This window comes from Canis lupus, chromosome 8, assembly GCF_048164855.1.
Source record: "Canis lupus baileyi chromosome 8, mCanLup2.hap1, whole genome shotgun sequence".
NCBI classification, from domain to species: domain Eukaryota; kingdom Metazoa; phylum Chordata; class Mammalia; order Carnivora; family Canidae; genus Canis; species Canis lupus.
Genome location: NC_132845.1, coordinates 21,053,200 through 21,072,686, shown reverse-complemented (window position 1 = coordinate 21,072,686; position 19,487 = coordinate 21,053,200). Strand labels below are relative to the sequence as shown.

Sequence of the window (19,487 nt, the reverse complement as noted above, 5' to 3'; positions counted from 1 at the left end):
TCTCCCCACTCTTCCCTGACTCTTCCTCCTCTCCCCATCCCTACATGTACTTTACACGTTAGTCATTCTAAACTACTTGCATTTTTTTGCCTTTGATCATTTGGTTCTCGGTGCTGGGAAATTCCTTCTCCCTTTCTTCACCTGATAAAGCTTTACTTCTCTTTCAAGATTCATGTCTTTTGGGAATCTCCATAACAACCTCCATTCCCACTCACTGTCTTATGCCTTTTTGCCCTCTGGCCTGGCCAAGTAAAGTGACCCTCCTCTGTGCTATCAAGTTCATGCTTCTCTCTTTGTGCTGTGTTATAATGGCCTTTTTCTAGGCTGTAAACTCCTGGAGCACAGGATTTGTGACTTTGAGGATTATATTCCCAGAGTGTAGCCTGGTACTTGTCATCTAGTAGAAACTTACAGTGAATATCTTCATCCCTTTGTCAAATCAAATCTGATCTTCCTTTGGGGATCTGTCCACTGCCTTCCTCTTGAGCCATGGGTTTGGGTGGGACTGACCTAATCCCACCTGCAGGGGTAGGTCTTTACTGGCCACATTACCCAATTACAGCAAAGGAGAAGAAATCTTTTTTTTTTTTTTTTTTTAAAGAAAAACTTTCTAGTCTCTGACAGCTCCTAGAAGAGACGTGTTTCTCTTCCTTTACATAATACAGTGTAAAGACTTTAGGTAGAATTCTTTATCCATTTTGCTAGTGTGAAGAGGTGCCCAGAAATGTCTGAGGGCTGTATGCGGAAGATGAACTGCTATTCTGAAGGACAGAGACAAAGAGTGAATCAGCATATGTGTATATGTATGTATTAGTATTATTTAATACTCATGTGTGTTATATTTCCTTTTTTTTTTTTTTTAAATTATTTGAGAGGGAGAGAGCAAGAAAGCGAGTGCATAAGCAGGGCGAGTGGCAGAGGGAGAGAGAAGTAGACTTCCTATTGAGCAGGGAGCCAGATGGGCTCAATCCCAGGACCTGGGGATCATGACATGAGCAGACACCTAACCGACTGAGCACCCAGGTGCCCTGTGTGTTACGATTCTTATGTGCCAGGTACTGTTCTATGTACTTCATATATAAAAACTCATTTAATCATATCAATTTTATGAAGTAGGTACTATTATTATCCCTATTTAATGTCAGAGAAAACCAATATACAGAAAAGTTAGATAACTTGCCCGAGGTCACACAGCTCATAATGAAGATTTGAAGCTGGTCTTGTACCGTGGCACCAAAGAAGGGCTTAAGAATAGAGCTTTCTCTTGGGATGCCTGGGTGACTCAGTGGTTGAGCTTCTGCCTTCGGCTCAGGGTGTGATCCCAGGGTTGAATCTCACATCGGGCCCCTTCTCCCTCTACCTGTGTCTCTGCTTCTCTCTCTGTGTCTCTCACGAATAAATAAATAAAATCTTAAAAAAAAAAAAAAAGAATAGAGCTTTCTCTGAAGTCACATATCTATTCAGTGTGATATCCTTTCTTCATTGTGTTTTTTTTTTTATTTTTTATTTTTATTTTTTTTATTTTTTTTTCTTCATTGTGTTTGAAAACTAGTTAACTGTAGGTCCTGTACCTGGATGCAGAGTGAGGGAGTTATGCAGGCATGCCTTAAGTTTTTTTTACCCATGGCTAATTCACACAGAGCCTATGATCTTTGAGCAAGCTTTTTACATCAGAAAACCAGATTTTTAAATGTTTCCTGCTCAGACAAAGCTAGATAGGCATCTATCTCTTCATGTAATTTATTGGCTCATGGAATGTGAGAGTTGGAAGGGAACCTTAAAAATTATTCCCTCTGGTCCTCTAAGTTACTGATGGGAAAACTGAGGCCCACTGAGGAAGTGTGGGTTGCTCAGGGTCAGAGAGAGAGTTAGGGCTGCACCAGGATGCATCCTTTCCCAGGATGCCCAGGTGTTTGCTTATACTGGTGGTGTATAATAACCCTTTCCATTTGAGGAGACTTTCTAGAACTCAACACGTTACCCCACCAGGCTGAGAGAATAGTGACAAGATTTGGGTCCTGCACCACTGAAACTAGAAAGCAAAGGGTAAATCTTGGCTCAGATACAGCCATGAGCAGGATGGAGGCTCCATTGCCTATCTCTCCCACCTAGGGTCATTCAGAGTGACACTTCCCAGGAAATCTAGAGATCTTTTTATTTTATTTTACTTTTTATTCATGATAGTCACAGAGAGAGAGAGAGAGAGAGAGAGAGAGAGGCAGAGACACAGGCAGAGGGAGAAGCAGGCTCCATGCCGGGAGCCCAACGTGGGACTCGATCCCGGGTCTCCAGGATCGCGCCCTGGGCCAAAGGCAGGCGCCAAACCACTGCGCCACCCAGGGATCCCCAACCTAGAGATCTTGATGGGCATGTCAGGGTCACTTTTGAGTCCTCAATTCCTTGATCTTTCACTATCTGTTTTCCTTCATGGCCTCTGTCTCAGTAAAGGTACCACCACTTACACAATTCTACAGTCTTGACACCCTTGACTACTTCTCCCCATCCCCATGGTCACTTCTCTGGTTTAGAACTTCATCACCTGCAGTAGCCTTATAACTGGTCTTTCTGCTTCCGACTTGGCACACTTGAAGTTGTTCTATGTATTGTAGCCAAAATGAACTGTTTTTACATGTTCAAAAATATACTTTTAAATTATAAAATTGACACACACTTGTGACAGTTTGAAATGATGTAGTGAGATATAAAAACCTGAAAGAAAAAAAAAACCTGAAAGAGTCCCATCTACCATATTTCCAACTTCAAGGTAGGTAAAACAATTTGGTATATTTCCCATCAGACTCTTTTCAATCCTTATCCAAACATAATTGGGCATCTCCTTTTTTTTTTTTAATTTTTATATTATTTATGATAGTCACAGAGAGAGAGAGAGGCGCAGAGACACAGGCAGAGGGAGAAGCAGGCTCCATGCACCGGGAGCCCGACGTGGAATTCGATCCCGGGTCTCCAGGATCGCGCCCTGGGCCAAAGGCAGGCGCCAAACTGCTGCGCCACCCAGGGATCCCTAATTGGGCATCTCCTAAAGGCTATGTGCCACTTTATTTTCCACAAGCCCAGAACTGCCCATTTCTTTGCACATTCCAGGGTCGAAGTCCTTTCCTTAATTTGCTCATGCTTTCACCTCTGCTTTTTCCTCATCTTTCTTCCTCCAGCTGACACCGACTCATCCTTTAAGACTTACCTCATCTGGGTGACAGAACGTGAGAGATTCCTAACTCTGGGAAATGAACAAGGGGTAGTGGAAAGAGAGGTGGGAAGGGGGGGTTGGGGTGATGGGTGACGGGCCCTGAGGGGGGCACTTGCCGGGATGAGCACTGGGTAATGTGCTATATGTTGGCAAATTGAACTCCAATAAAAAAAATAATTAAAAAAAGATTTACCTCATCTGTCATCTCCTCCTGATGCCCCCAAACTCAGTGGGCATGTCCCCTTTTACATCTAAGTTATTGTGCCGTATTGTTATAAGGTCTTCTGTGCTGTTTTCTCCCACTGGAGTAGAGATCCTTGAGGAACAGTCTGTGCCTTATTCTCCTTGATATTCCCCGAACTTGCCATCAAACCAGGCAGTGTTCAATTCACATAACTAAGTGATTGTAACTGTTATTACTGCCTGAGTTTCCTTGAGTTGAGAAGCAGTTATTCCAAGCAGACAGGACTATGAAGCTTCCTAGCAGTCTGTTTGCAGCAAGAATAGGAGACAAGATAAGGTCTGAAGAACAAGAGAAAGGATCCAAGATAGGGGAAAGAAGCCTGGTGGCATCAAGGGAAGGAAAGGAACTAATACTTATGAAGAATATTCACATTTAACATCTCATATATGTTATTATATCTAATCTTCTCAACACTACCATCCCCATTTTACAAATAAGAAAATTGAGGATCAGGAGTAAAGTACCTTGCCCAAGGTCACACAGTGAGTAGCAGAGCCAAGGTTCAAACCTAGTTCTGTGTGAGTTCAGAGCCCAAGCTCTTACACACTCTGCACATTGGTGATCAGGTGGGTATGGTATGGTTAACACCGGCCATTTCCCTAGACCCTTCGTGGGTAGTTTGGAAAGGTTTGTATCTGGGAGCTTCTGAACAGGGACACCTACAGGCCTTCAACCTCTAGGGAGATGGTGAGTGAGAAACCCAACATCTAGATCTTCAGACACTGTGGGTCTTTTCACCTCCAATTGCCTTGAAAGAGGTGTTAAGGCTCCAGGGTTTATGCTGGAGGGAGTTAGTCTCCCAGGCTTCTGTAGAAGGCTAGCAAAGGCTTTGGGAAGTCTCACTCAGCCAGCTTTCTCCAAATTTCCCTCAGGTAGCTGTGACTCCCTTTAGTTTTCTACCTTCTCTCCAGCCCTCCGTCTGCTCTAGTTGCTGTGTCATTTTGGGATCTAGTAGTGGGGCAGAGACATCTCTGGAGGCCCAGCAGGCTGGGACCCAGCCCTTTATGTCTAAGCTTTGGGTGCTTTTTGGTAGTTGTGGGTTCCTTGAGGTTGGGGAGGGCACTGCAGAACAGGAGTGGTAGGCTAAGGGACTGTTAAAGTAAGAAGCTTATCCAGGGATGAGGCTGATTCACAGGGGATGCTAGTCCTTCAGTCCATAAATGTTTACTGATACTACATAGGTATTATTTGGTCTTTGAGGGTGAGGATGCGAGTCTCTGCTTTAGGCACACTGAAATACTAGCAGTTTCTACCTGTGTCCTGTGTCTGTTATCCTCAGAGCTTTATACATGCTATTTGCTCTGCCTGGAATGCCTTCCACCTCTCCTATGCCCTGCTAATTCCTTTTTGTTCTTTAGGTATCAGCTTGCCTGTTGTCTGACCCTCCAAGGCTGGGTAGGGAGCATTTGCTGGTTTTGCAAATGGCTTCTGCACTTCCATTTTCTCTCTTGCAGGAAGTTCTTAGACTCCCCATTTGGGAAATTCATTCTTCCCCCATAGTTAGCCTCCCAGCTTGTATCATGGACACCCTTCTCTCTAGCTCCAGGCAAAGGTCTGATTGTTTAAGCCAGTCATCATTTCTCATTCTACTTATTAACTATGATCAGTTCAGGTATGGGAGTATACTCAGAAACAGTGAACCAAGGAGAAGCTAGAGGCCTCAGGAGTTACCAGAAAAGCCACCTTCTTTTCTAGAGATGGAACGAAGAAGGATATAGATATGGGTGTGAGCAACCTAGAATTTAATAGAGGAGAGGCAGATGAACGATCTAAATGTGAGACAAGATTCCATCAAAATCCTAGAGGAGAACACAGGCAACACCCTTTTTGAACTCGGCCACAGTAACTTCTTGCAAGATACATGCACGAAGGCAAAAGAAACAAAAGCAAAAATGAACTATTGGGACTTCATCAAGATAAGAAACTTTTGCACAGCAAAAGATACAGTCAACAAAACTAAAAGACAACCTACAGAATGGGAGAAGATATTCGCAAATGACGTATCAGATAAAGGGCTAGTTTCCAAGATCTATAAAGAACTTCTTAAACTCAACACCAAAGAAACAAACAATCCAATCATGAAATGGGCAAAAGACATGAGCAGAAATCTCACAGAGGAAGACCTAGACATGGCCAACACGCACATGAGAAAATGCTCTGCATCACTTGCCATCAGGGAAATCAAAATCAAAATCACAATGAGATACCACCTCACACCAGTGAGAATGGGGAAAATTAACAAGGCAGGAAACCACAAGTGTTGGAGAGGATGCGGAGAAAAGGGAACCCTCTTACACTGTTGGTGGGAATGTGAACTGGTGCAGCCACTCTGGAAAACTGTGTGGAGGTTCCTCAAAGAGTTAAAAATAGACCTGCCCTACGACCCAGTAATTGTACTGTTGGGGATTTACCCCAAAGATACAGATGCAATGAAACGCCGGGACACCTGCACCCTGATGTTTATAGCGGCAATGTCAACAATAGCCAAACTGTGGAAGGAGCCTTGGTGTCCATCGAAAGATGAATGGATAAAGAAGATGTGGTTTATGTATACAATGGAATATTACTCAGCCATTAGAAATGACAAATACCCACTATTTGCTTCAACGTGGATGGAACTGGAGGGTATTATGCTGAGTGAAGTAAGTCAATCGGAGGACAAACATTATATGTTCTCATTCATTTGGGGAATATAAATAATAGTGAAAGGGAATATAAGGGAAGGGAGAAGAAATGTGTGGGAAATATCAGAAAGGGAGACAGAACATAAAGACTCCTAACTCTGGGAAATGAACTAGCGGTGGTGGGAGGGGAGGAGGGCGGGCGGTGGGGGTAAGTGGGTGATGGGCACTGAGGGGGGCACTTGACGGGATGAGCACTGGGTGTTATTCTGTATGTTGGCAAATTGAACACCAATAAAAAATAAATTTATTATTAAAAAATAATAGAGGAGAGGCTTAAAGGGGTGATAGTCTGGTGAGAATACCGGCTGGGGAACTTAGCCTCAGTCATTAAAAATAGAATATTTTGGCTTCCGTATTTACTCTTTACATTTTTTTCAGGGTCTTGGACAAGAAAGAGGGAGGCTATTCATGGAGGACCTTTTGGAGCTCCAAGAAAATCTTTGCATACACACACACACAAACATACACATACACATACACACATGATCTTTGGGGTCATTTTAATATACTCTATGGATCATGTTTACCTACTTTTTAATAAAAATTAACTTTTAAAATTTGTATTGTAGGGATCCCTGGGTGGCGCAGCGGTTTGGCGCCTGCCTTTGGCCCAGGGCGCGATCCTGGAGACCCGGGATCGAATCCCACGTCGGGCTCCCGGTGCATGGAGCCTGCTTCTCCCTCTGCCTGTGTCTCTGCCTCTCTCTCTCTCTCTCTCTCTCTCTCTGTGACTATCATAAATAAATAAATAAAACTGGATTTGTTGTGGCATTTTAAAATCTCAGTCACCAGATTACATTTCAATTTGAGTAACTGCATACAACTTTGCAAAAACCGTTTTAAAAAAAAATTTGTATTGTAAATATTTTCCCATATATTCTCTCTGGGGCCTTTGTGGTAGGAAAGTTGTAAAGGTTTTTTTTTTTTTTTTAAGATTTTATTTATTTATTCATGAGAGACACACACAGAGAGAGGCAGAGACATAAGCAGAGGGAGAAGCAGGCTCCATGCAGGAAGCTCGATGTGGGACTCGATCCCAGGACTCCAGGATCATGCCAAAGGCAGATGCTCAACCACTGAGCTACCCAGAAGTCCCAAGATAGTTGTAAGGTTTATAGTCAAATATATCTTTCATCTTTTTTTTTCATCTGGCACAGATCTATTTAATTGAGGTGGGTGGCAGGATGTTCCATTATGAGTGATTAGTCCAGGGGTCTGTCAACACTAGTTAGAAGAAGCCATCATCATTCTTTCAGGAGTAGCCTCCATTGGTGGCTGTGGTGTGAGGGGGCACGATGGATCCCTGGATGCTGTGGATAGACTTTTTCTTAGAGTTTGTCCAGTGTCTGATGTTAGCTCAGGAATTGATGGAAGATAGCAGAGGAAAGGGTAAAAATACTTTAGAGAATTGGGTCTTGATGATTCCATGGGCATTCTGGATAGTCTCCTGGTGTAACAGTACCTCACTTTGTTCTTGAATGTCCCTGTGTGGTGGTTGTTCAAGGCTGCTAAGCAGAAACCCAGGTCATCCTTTGGTATCTCAGGATCAAAAAAATAAATCACCTCATGGAGTTGATTTGAGCTGAACTACTCCAGGGTTCCTTTTGCTGAGAAAAGTGAGTTGGGTTCTTATATGGTAGTTTCTTGGAAGCCCAGAGTTTTCCCCAAGTAGGAATCATTATCCAATGTAGGGCCCTGGAAAGGGTCTCTGGTGAAAGACATGGTAAAATGCAGAATGAGATGCTGGTGTGAGAGTCTTTCATCTTGTTTAGAGCCTCCACTTTCCAGTCTTTGTTAGGAAGTTCTCCCGTATCATCAGTTTATAGAATGGTCTCTAAAGTTTTCTTGCAATATTTTTTTCACTGTTTTGCTCTCATATTTTTATCTGTTTGGATTTTTTTGTATGTGTGTAATATATAAGATTAGAGTCCACTTTATTTTTTCCCATCTGGATAAGCAGTTGTACCAACATCATTTATTAAATAGTCCATTTTCTTCCCACCAAATTAAACTCACATATAGCATGTGTTAACTTTTCATAAATATGGCTGTTGGTCATAAAAATCCATAAGTATGGATTTTCTATTTTGTTTTACCAATTTTCCATTTCTGTTTGACCTTATGTTAAGGCAAGACTCTGTTCTTTTTATGATTTTCTTTGCTATTTTCAGCCATTTATTTTTCATATGAATTTGAAGATAATTTTATGAAATTTCATTAAAAATATTGCTTGGATTCTAACTGGAACTAATTCAATGTACATACTAATTTGAGGAGGCTTACTTTTTAAATTAGTAGGTCTTTTCCCCCAAGAACATAGCATAACTTTCCACTCTCAAGATCTTGTATATTCCAGTACATTTATTTCATTTAAGCCTGTGTCTTTCTTATTTTTTTTTAAAGATTTTAATTATTTATGAGAGACACACAGAGAGGCAGAGACATAGGCAGAGGGAGAAGCAGACTCCCAGTGGGAAGCCCGATGTGGGGGCTTGATCCCAGGACCCTGCGATCATGACCTGAGTCAAAAGCAGATGTTCAACCACTGAGCCAACCAGATGCCCCTGTGTCTTTCTTACAAATAGATCTCTAAATGTGTTATGATTTTGGATGCTTAAATATAATACTTTACTCATTTCCTTTGCTAATGCTTGTCAGTAGAATAAAGTTAGAATTTTTTAAATTAAAAAAAAATTTTTTTAAGATTTATTTATTCATGAAAGGCAGAGAGGAAGAAAGGCAGAGACACAGGCGAGGGAGAAGCAGGCTCCATGTTTTGGAGCCTGATGTGGGACTTGATCGGGGACTCCAGGACCATGCCCCAGGCTGAAGGCAGGCGCTAAACCTCGGAGCCACCCAGGGACCACCCAGAATTTTTTTTAGATATTTATCTTTTAGTCAGCCACCTTACCAAAGAGTGTAAGGTCACATGGTGAGATTGGGTAATGGGTGGGAATTGAATGTGTTGGGGTCTGTGGGGACAGGAGTGGGTTGGCCTGGAGCCTGAGGGTATTAGGAAAGTAAGGGGGCGCCTGAGTGGCTCAGCAGTTGAGCATCTGCCTTTGGCTCAGGGTGTGATCCTGGAGTACTGGGTTCAAGTGCCACATCAGGTTCCCCTCAGGGAGCCTGGTTCTCCTCTGCCTGTGTCTCCCTCTGTGTGTGTCTCTCATGACTAAATAAAATCTTAAAAAAAAAAAAAAGATCAAGCACAAGAAGAAGAATTGATTGTGTGTTCAGGGCATTGTGTCAATAGGAGTCTGTTCCACTATGAGCAACTGTGAGTAACAGGAACAAAAAATAATGGAGTACATGGAATAATGTTTATTTCTCTCTTACATAAAGAAAGAAGTCTATTGTAGGCAATTCAGGCTCTATAGTCCCAGACTACTAGCTATATTCTGCTATCCTTTAGTTGTAGCTCTCATTATTATGGTCTAAGATGAACTCCAGGCATCACATCCATGTTCCAGTAGGAGGATGGAGCAAGGGGAGGAAGAGACAAAGGGCTCATCATAGATACATCATAGGAAGTTTCCCAAATGCTGCCACACAGTAATTCTACTCACCTTGTTGACCAGAACTGAATTATACTGTCGTGTCTAGCTCCAAGGGATGCTAGGAAATACTTTTATTCAAGATCAAAAGAATTTTTTTAATATTTTATTTATTTTTTCATGAGAGACACACAGAGACAAGCAGAGACAGGCAGAGGGAGAAGCAGGCTCTCCCCAAGGAGCCCAATGTGGGACTTGATCTCAGACCCCGGGATCACACCCTGAGCAGAAGGCAGATGCTCAACTGCTGAGCCACCCAGGCATCCCTCAAAATCAAAATTCTAAAGATTATAAGGATTTTTATTCCAAATCAGGATTCCAAAATGGTGATAACAGACGTATTGGGATTGGGATATTGGGATTGGCAACCAGCAGTCTCTGATGCAGGTATATTTGTGGGGACGTGGGGGCATGTGCTTTCATTTGTAGCTCTCAGCTGCTACTGCAGAAAGCAGAAGTTGAATGGAGCATGGCGCAGAGGATTGGGGGACAGCAGAAGAATAGGCATGGAGGGTGTGGTTAAGAGAACAGTTTAAGTTTGGTTGGAAAGAAAAGATGGCTGTCTGGGGGACATGGACCGGTAGAAAGAGGAGGGATCAAGGGATTAGTGATCTTAGAAAGGCTAGATGGTTGGGAGGCTATGTCAGAAAATGCCTTATTTGTGGGGCACCTGGGTGGCTCTGTCAGTTAAGCATTCTACTCTTGTTTTTGGTTCAGGTCATGATCTGAGGGTTGTGAGATTGAGTCTTGTGTTGAACTCTGTGCTGGATGTGGAACCTGCTTAAGACTCTCTGTTTCCTTTTTCCTCTGCCCACTGCCCCTGCTCACACACTCTCTTTCTCTCCCTTCCTCTCTAAAAAAAAAAAAAAAAAAAAAAGAAAGAAAAAGTATCACTACATAATGAATAAGCCAATAATTTTTAAAAAGATTTTATTTATGTATTCATGAGAGAGACAGAGGCACAGGCAGAGGGAGAAACAGGCTCCATGCAGGGAGCCAGACATGAGACTCGATCCCAGGTCTCCAGGATCACGCTCTGGGCTGAAGGCAGCGCTAAACCACTGAGCCACCTGGGCTGTCTGAAGTTTTACATTTTGAACAGTGACTTAAGTCTACAAGATGTAACATCTAGGTATGGTGAGTCCACACAGATCTCTGGGGTCAGGTTGTCTTGGGGAAGATACAAGTTGTGACTCCAGCATGACGTGGTGGACTGGTACAAGGCTGCTGGCTGTGGGGGTTGGGCTGTGGGTGGTCAGAGGCCACACCAGGAATTTCCAACCTAAATGTGGAGTTGCAGGCCAAAAAGAGATCGTTTCCTTTCTTGGAAGCCTCCCTTGCCTAGCTTCTAGGCTTACAGAGTAAAGTTTGAGCCCAGAAACAACCATCATTCACTCAGCCAGCTGCTAGAGATAGCTCTGGCTGCCCAACAATCCTGAGAAATCATGTTCTTCTAATATCTATTTTGATTTAAAATCTTTTATGTTTGTGATGGACTTTGTTGACAGTGGGCTGGGTTTAGCCTGTTCTTTAGGTGTGGAACTCCTGGCTTGTGGTAAATCCTGATTGGAAAACAATATAAACACATTTCCTGGTAAATGTATAAATATATAAATAGACAGATAGTTGTTGGTTGTTCCCCTCCCCACCACTAACATACACTGTAGAAGCAATTTGGAGCAATTTATATGTGCTCAGCATCTGGCCATCATAAAAGATTTCGAATGAGTCATGATTTTGCACCAACAGAGAGGGCTTGTCTTGCTTGTGGATGAAATTATATTTACCTCTTGTTCTGCTTGTGACTCTCTGTATTACTTTATGATGATCAGTCTGATTTGTGTGTTAAAGAGACTGGTAAGATTAAGAATTTTAGAGAAGGGAAGAAAGAGAAGAGGAGGAAGGCCCAGATAGTTACATATTCAAGACAAAATAACCAATTTGGGGGAGAATGACCTGGTTTTGCTTTTGAGAAGCCAGAAAGAAAGAGGGGAAAAAAAGTAGTGGAAAGAGCCTCCTCATTTTATGGAGGGTGGGAGACAAATGCAGGGAAGCTGATGTAGTTAGATAACATGAGCCCCAAAAAAGTTAGACTAGAGGAGAGTAATGGTCTTGAAACACAGAGGCATGTGAGGACACTGATCCTGGCTGTACTTTATTAGCTGTAGGCTCAATCTCTTGGCACCTCAGTTTGCTCATCTGACAAGTGGGCCCAATAATGGTTGCCCTATCCAGTTGAGAGAAGAAAGGAGTGCTCTTGCTTGAGAGTGCTGTTGGGTGCCAGCTGTGGTGTGGGCTCCTTAAATATACCATCTCATTTAATGCCCAAGACAATTCCACAGGAGAAGTGGCATTAAGCCATTCTTCAGCTGAAAACAAACATGGAGAGTCTAAGTGGCTTGTCCAAGATCATAGTTTATCAGGACTCAAACCCACATCTATCTAGCTCCAAATCCTGTGTTCTTCCCATTACTTCATACTGACAGTGAGGTCAGAAAACACATTCTAGTTTCTTCCTTGGAAGGGAAAAAACACACAGTGGCTTCCCTGCTCTAAGGCCCAAGATATCCCTGGGTCCTTGGCCGCCACAGAGAGCCCAACCAAGTGCAGTTCTTTCTCCTCAGAGCACTCCTCTCTGCTGTGGCAGCAGGTGGGTTGTTAATCTGATAAACGGCTTCCTGCTGAGGTGAGAGGGTGAGCTAAAGGGCTGCTGAACTGCCCTCCAGGGTGGCAGGTGGGAGACTCCAGTGCTTTCACTCATAGAATTGCTTTAGGACTAGTGGAAAGAGCCTCATTTTGTAGTTAGGAGATGACCTCTACTAGCTGTAGGCAGGTGAGAGACCTGGCTTTGTCCCTCACTAGGCTGTGACCTTAACTTGCCTACCTTTCAGTTCCCTAATCAGTAAAATGTGGTAGGAATACACAGCTTAAAGAGAGGATGTTGTGAACATTAAATGAGATAATGTGGGAAATGTGCCTAGCCCTTTTGTCATACATTATATATCACCAAGTAAGAGGGAGCTGTTGTTTCTGTTGAGGAAGTGGGTAGACTTCTAGGGCAGCTGTTTAGGCATTGAGTAGTTTTTGTGTCCCATCCCTTACATCCATATCATAGCCAATCATTTATTCTTTTTTTTCTTTTTAAGAAAACGTGTTTTAAACACTCTGTCAGGGACACCTGAGTGGCTCAGCAGTTGAGCGTCTACCTTTGGCTCAGGGCACGATCCCGGAGTCCTGGGATTGAGTCCTACATTGGGCTTCCTGCATGGAGCCTGCTTCTTCTTCTGCCTGTGTCTCTGCCTCTCTCTCTCTGTATTTCTCATGAATAAATAAATAAATAAAATCTTTAAAAAAATAAACACTCTGTCAGCTTCTGAGGCAAAGCATGTGTGACACAGGCAGCATCCTTGCCTCTGTAGAGCTCATATTTTAGTATATGTGCTGCTGAAGTGAGCACTGTAGAGCTCATATTTGAACTGGAACCACACATGGCAAGGAAGTATCTGGTACAGTCACAGAAGGAGCAGCGTCTATGAATCTAAAAGCTTGACTGCCCCAATGAGTCTTTTAGTCTGGCACTTTAAAATCCAGGCCTCCTCTCCAGGTGTAACAGGGGTCTTATAATGGACTTGTGAGGCACACTCTTTCCTTGGTGGGGACAGCAAAGGCTAGGCAGTCAGAGAGAAAGGGGAGGCAGGGCTCTGGGTAGTAGGTTCCAAGGCAGTCCTGGGGGTGCTTCCCATCTAGTGCTGAGAAAAACTCACCACTTTTGTCAGAGATAGACTGATGCCTCCAGTTCAGAGTTTATGGGATAGTTTACTTGTTATCTGAAGCATTTATAGAGTGTGTTAGGTGTTCCCATATCTTCCAGGGATGGTAAATGTAGCAGGGACTTGTTCCAGCTCCCAGCTTACTGCCTCACAGGTCACCTTGATGTTGGACAGATCAGTGAGCATGTGAGGGCTCTCCTGGAAGGCAGTAAGATGGGTACCTCAGCCTCAGGCTTGGGCTCATTGCCAGTCTCTGTGGTAGGAAGCCCAAGCTACAGCTGTTCTGAGGATTAAATAGGTAGAGACAAAGAGTTCACCCTTTTGGTCTTTCCAGATATTCCATGATCCAGCTCCTTTCCATCCCACTCTACTCTACTATCCTACTCGTTCCTCAACATCCAGCTAGTAGGCAGTTCTTTGTGAGTCTCCAGACACACTGAGGTTCATTCCCATCTCACTGATTTTGTTTGCAATTGGATCCCAACTGTTGTACTTCTTAGCCATAGCTAACTCATCTCTTAAGCCCAGTTCTCATTTTGCCTCCTCCAGAAAGCTTTCCTTAACTTCTGTAGCACATGCTTACCTTTCTCTCAGATCTCCCCATTTTAGTGACTATTCATTAATTATCTCATGCATTAATTCATTCAATGCATTGACTAGTCTTATTGTTCTATATGAAAAATGCTTCCCAAATCCACCTATTTCTCTGCATCTGTACTGTTTCCATCTTGGTCACCTCTTGCTTAGATTATTAAATACCCTTGTAACTGGTCTCCTTGCTCTCACTCTGCGTCTCTCCAGTTCCTTTGTACTCCATGGAACATTTAGTGATCTTTTATAAAGGTAAATTAGCTCCAGTCACTCCCCTGTTTATGGTCTTCCAGTAGTTTCCCAAATTCATCACAACAGCTCACAAGGCTCTGCTACTCTGGTACGTGGGTGCCTTCCAAGCCTCTTCTTATCCCATATTCCTCTTGTTCATTCTGCTTCAGGCACCTCAGCCTTCTCTCTTGCCCAAAAAGGCCAAGACATTACCACTGCCTCAAGGCCTTTGCAATTGCTGGGCCTTCTGCCTAGAATGGTCTCTGCTTCTCAGTGCCTGCCTCCTTCTCACCATTCAGCATTCTGTTCAACAATAACTTCAGTGAGATCTTTCTTAAACACCCCATCTGAAGTAATTCTTTAAGTCACACTTTATCTCATTATACCATTTCCTTTATATCATTAAAAATTTCTGAACTTACATGCTTTCTTTGTACTGTTTTCTTCTTTCTACTAGATAGGAAGTGCCTCCAGAATAGAAACAATATCTGTTTCATTGCTATATCCTTGGAGTTTAGAATAGTGCTTAACATATATGAAACCAAAAAAACATTGCTTAATAATTTATTAGATGGGTATTAAATGACTTCTATGTATGAATCATTGAAAATCAGTAATTATTACCACTGATTAGAAATACAAATGTATATCCTTGAAACAGGATTTCACAGAGTTGGTCTATGAAAGTCTGGTGGTTTATCAGGGAGTTTGCAAGTGGTTTGATGATTTTAGAGGGAAAAAAATGAAACAATTTTGTTTACATACATTTTGCTAATTTTAAATGTAAGATTAATTAAGACTTCTATAGAAATTCTATTACATTCTTAATCATTATTTTAGGATATTTACTGCAAGGACTGTGTTGGTCAGTTCGTCATAGGTAATTTCAGTGATCAATTATAGATTATTTTGTATAATGTGTTTCACATCATGATAGTGTTAAAATTCTTAGTTGTAAAATTTTGCATTTTGTTACTTTTGTATTAAATCTTATGAGTCAAAAGTAATTGAAGGGTGTCATTAATGATGAAGATAATATTATCAATACCATAATACAGAATTCTCTAAGTGTAAATATTGAATGTAGTTATAGTATGAACACAGCTAGGACAAAGTAATCTATAAGAATGTTGATTTAGCATAATAGCCAGAAAAGAGATGTTCAATTAGGAAATACATTACTGAATGTTTGAAAATTGGACTTTATTGCATTTTAACAGTCCCCAAGAAGCAGTCACTGTTTCTTGTGACACTTTGTCCTATAGTGGCACAAAGCCACCAAATTTTGACATCATTTTCAAACAAAGTATGATTTACCTTTCTGGTAAATCAAGTGATATTTTCTAGAGTGAGTGTAGGAAACTGATCAGTTTTGTCAGTAGATGTAAAAAGACCAAAGTTATAAAGGTATTGTTCAAATTTGTACTTCTTAGAGCAAAATTATATACAAGTCATATTAATGTGGAGATGCTTGAATAACTAGCCCAAGCAAAGTTAATAAGTGTTGGGCTTGGAGAAGAAGCAAAACAAGATTTTGGGACAATTATTTTATCAGACAATCCTACTGAAAGTAAGTTTACTCTCTACTACCTTCCAAAAATTGTTAGTAAATGGATTTTTAGAAAAGCATGTGGCCTTCTGTTTTTACCAATGATGGAGCAATAGAGACCACTTTTATCCTACCACAGAAATAACCAGAAACTATAAAAGTATGCAATACCTGTTTTCTGATGTTGGACTAGAGGTATAATAGGATTGTGATTCTTGAGAGAAGAGAAAAAAAATGAAGTAAACTCTGTTATCACTTAGGTTTCTACCTGGAAGCACATTCCAGACCATAGAGCTAGGAGGGGTATCCCAAGTATAGCATGATGGTCTTGCATTGTTGAGAAGAGAGATTGGACTTCTGGGAAACTAAAGCAGCTGATGGTTGTGGGAAGAATTCCAGATGAGAGGAAGTTATAAGGAAAAATTCTCCAGAAATCTTAAGTCTTTCTGAATATTAAGAAATAAAAGTAAGAAAAAAAAAAAGAAAAAATTTCTAAATTAGATGAAAATGCAACGACAAAGATAAAAGCTCAACAGAATAAACCTACATATACAGAAACTCCCATCAAACTATATCATAATCAAGTTGTTGAAAATTAAATGATAAAGAGATAGCAATAAGGTAGTATGTACAGAAAAACAAAGATAAGAAAGACTACAGACTTCATGTCTAAAGCTATCCAAGCCAGGAGACAATAGAATTGTATCTTTAAAGTGCCAAAAGAAAAAAAAATAAAAACAAATAAGTTAAATTATTCGAAAGTGAAGGCAAAAACAAAAGGCATTTTCATACAAACAAAGGTCAAGAGAATTTGTTGTCAGTAAACTCACACTATGAAAAATGTTAGTTATTCAGAAAATATCAGATGGGAATGTGGATTTACACAAAGGAATGAAGAATCCTTGAAATGATATGTATGTGGTTAAATAAATATAAAACACTTTCTTCTCCCTCATTTTAAAATGCATTTAAGAGATAATCGATGGCTGAAAGCAAAAATTACATGCATGGTAGGATTTAGACCATCTATAGAAAAGAAATGTGTGACAGTAGTAGCACAAAGGATGGGAAAAATGAAATAACATATTTTTGTTATGAGGTTTTTACATTATACCAGAAGTGATACAGCATTATTTGAAGGTGTAGTGTAATAAGTAATATATGCATATTTTAAATTCTAGAGCAAGTACTTAACCTAAAACAAAGAGATATAGTTAATAAACCAATATTATAGATTAAATGGAGTGCTAAAAATAATTATCACAAAAGAAGGCAACAAAAAGAGGGAAAAACAAATGAACAGATGGGACCAAATGAATACAAAGATGGTAGAATAAAACCCAACCAGCTTAATAATTAATTATAAAGGGTCTAAAGATACCAGTTATAAGGCAGAGATGGCCAGACTAACTGAATAAAAAAAGCAAGTTCCAACTGTGCACTGTTCACAGGAAATTCATTTTATTATTTTTATTTTTTAAAGATTTATTTCTTTATTAGAGAGAGCATGTGTATGCATGTGTTTCAGGGGAAGAGGGGCAGAGTGAGAGAGAGCAAGAGCCCTAAGCAGACTCTGCACTAAACCTGAGCCCAACATGGGGCTGGATCCCATGACCCCAAGATCATGACCTGAGCTGAAACCAAAGGTCTGACGCTCAACTGAATGCACTATCTAGGTGCCCCAGAAACCCATTTAAAATATAAATACAGGGACACCTGGGTGGCTCAGCAGTTGAGCATCTGCCATTGGCTCAGGGCATGATCCTGGTTTCCCAGGATCGAGTCCCACATCGGGCTCCCTGCATAGAGCCTGCTTCTCCCTCTGCCTGTGTCTCTGCCTCTCTCTCTCTGTGTCTCTCATGAATAAATAAATAAAATCTTTAAAAAATACATATTATTATTATGTATATATTTATATATATGTAAATACATAGATTAAAAGTGAAAGGATGAAAAATTTTTATTTTTATTTTTTAAATCTTCCTTTGAACTATCTCAATACTGATTTGACTTTTTTAAAATTTTTATTTATTTATGATAGTCACACACACACACACACAGAGGCAGAGACATAGGCAGAGGGAGAAGCAGGCTCCATGCACCGGGAGCCCGACGTGGGATTCGATCCCAGGTCTCCAGGATCGTGCCCTGGGCCAAAGGCAGGCGCCAAACTGCTGCGCCACCCAGGAATCCCTGAAAAAGTTTTATACCATGCAAGCACCAATCATAGGAAAGCTCGAATGGCTATATTAATATCAAAGTATACCTTAGAACAAGAAATGTCACATGGAGTAAATAGGGTCATTTTGTAATAATTGAGAGTACAAATGCTCAAGGAGACATAATTCTAAATGTGCACACACATTAACAGAAATGCAAACTATAGGAAAAACTAATTGAACTCCAACAAAAAAAAAGATGCCTGTGAAATCATGTTCCAGTGGAAAATTAAAACACACACACACACACACACACACACACACAAAATGTAGGAAAAACTAATAATGAACGAACCTATGATCTTTAGAGATTTCAATGTTCTTTCAGTAACTGAAAGAAGAAACTGATAAAATTAGTAGAGATATAGAAGATAATAACAGTATCAGCCAATTTGACCTAATTGACACAAAATACTTTACCTAACAATAGCAGAATACACATTTCTTCCAAGTGCATGTGAAACATTCACCAAATTATGAGCCCTAAGACAAGTCTCAGTAAGTGTAAAACAACTGAAATCATACAGAGTATGCCCTCTAATAAGAATGGAATGAAATTAAAAACAGATATTTGGGAAAAATGTAAAGTTAGAAATCACAAAGGAAATTTCTAAATATTTTGAATGAAAAAGAACATTTTCAAAATTCATGGGATGCTGCTAAGTCAGTCCTTAAGAAGAAAATTTATAGCTTATCTTTGAAACAAAGGTAAGTCTGAAACCTATGATCTAGTCTTCCACCTTAAGAAGCTAGGGGCAGAGGAGCAATTTGAACCCAAAGGAAGTAGATGAAAGGAAATTATAAAGATCAGAGAATAATGAACCAAAAAATAGAAAAATGAGAAATCGATGAAACAAGAAATTTGATTTTTAAAAATCAATAAAATTGATAACATCCAAAATTGAATGATCAAGAAAAAAGACACAAATTGTCAAGATCTGGGAAAAGAGAAAACAGTACAAAAATCCTACATTAAGGGAATAATAAAAGGATATGAATAACTATGCAAATACATTTGAAAACTTAGATGAAATGGAACACACATTGGAAAACACAAATTTCCAACACTGACTCAGGGAGAAATATTCCTGAATATCAGTATATCAACAAAAGCAATTAAATTCATATTAATAATAATTTTTTCCACAAAGAAAACTCCCAGACCTTGATGGTGTCACTGGTGAATTCTATCAAACATTTAGGGTGAAATAATACCAATCCTTTAGCTATGCAGAACTTTCAGAAAGTAAAATTGGATAGTACACTTTCCAGCCCATTTTATGAGGCCAATATTATTTTGATTTTGAAACCATAAAGAGACATTACAAGAAAAAAAATTACAAACCAATATCCCTCATGATCAAAGTAAAAACCTTAACAAATTACTAGAAAAATAAATACTAAAGAAAATACATCCTGATTCAGTGGGGCTTATCCCAG

General features: G+C 40.5%; 1 long non-coding RNA gene and 1 pseudogene across 7 annotated transcripts in view; one reads left to right on the top strand and one right to left on the bottom strand.

Annotated features, from left to right (window-relative positions):
• LOC140637960 (uncharacterized) overlaps nt 1–19,487 on the top strand; it is a 52,240-nt gene that overhangs the window by 8,604 nt on the left and 24,149 nt on the right. Inside the window, exons 5-6 of one of the 7 annotated variants that reach the window (XR_012035077.1) lie at nt 706–803; nt 3,171–3,272. The exons of 5 other annotated variants lie outside the window; for them this stretch is intronic. This is a non-coding gene — a long non-coding RNA (uncharacterized lncRNA). Of the gene's footprint in view, nt 1–705; nt 804–3,170; nt 3,273–19,487 lie in introns of those variants that run through there. One more of the 7 variants, XR_012035082.1, reaches the window with a different exon arrangement.
• On the bottom strand, nt 7,362–7,855 carry LOC140637959 (cilia- and flagella-associated protein 276-like; annotated as a pseudogene).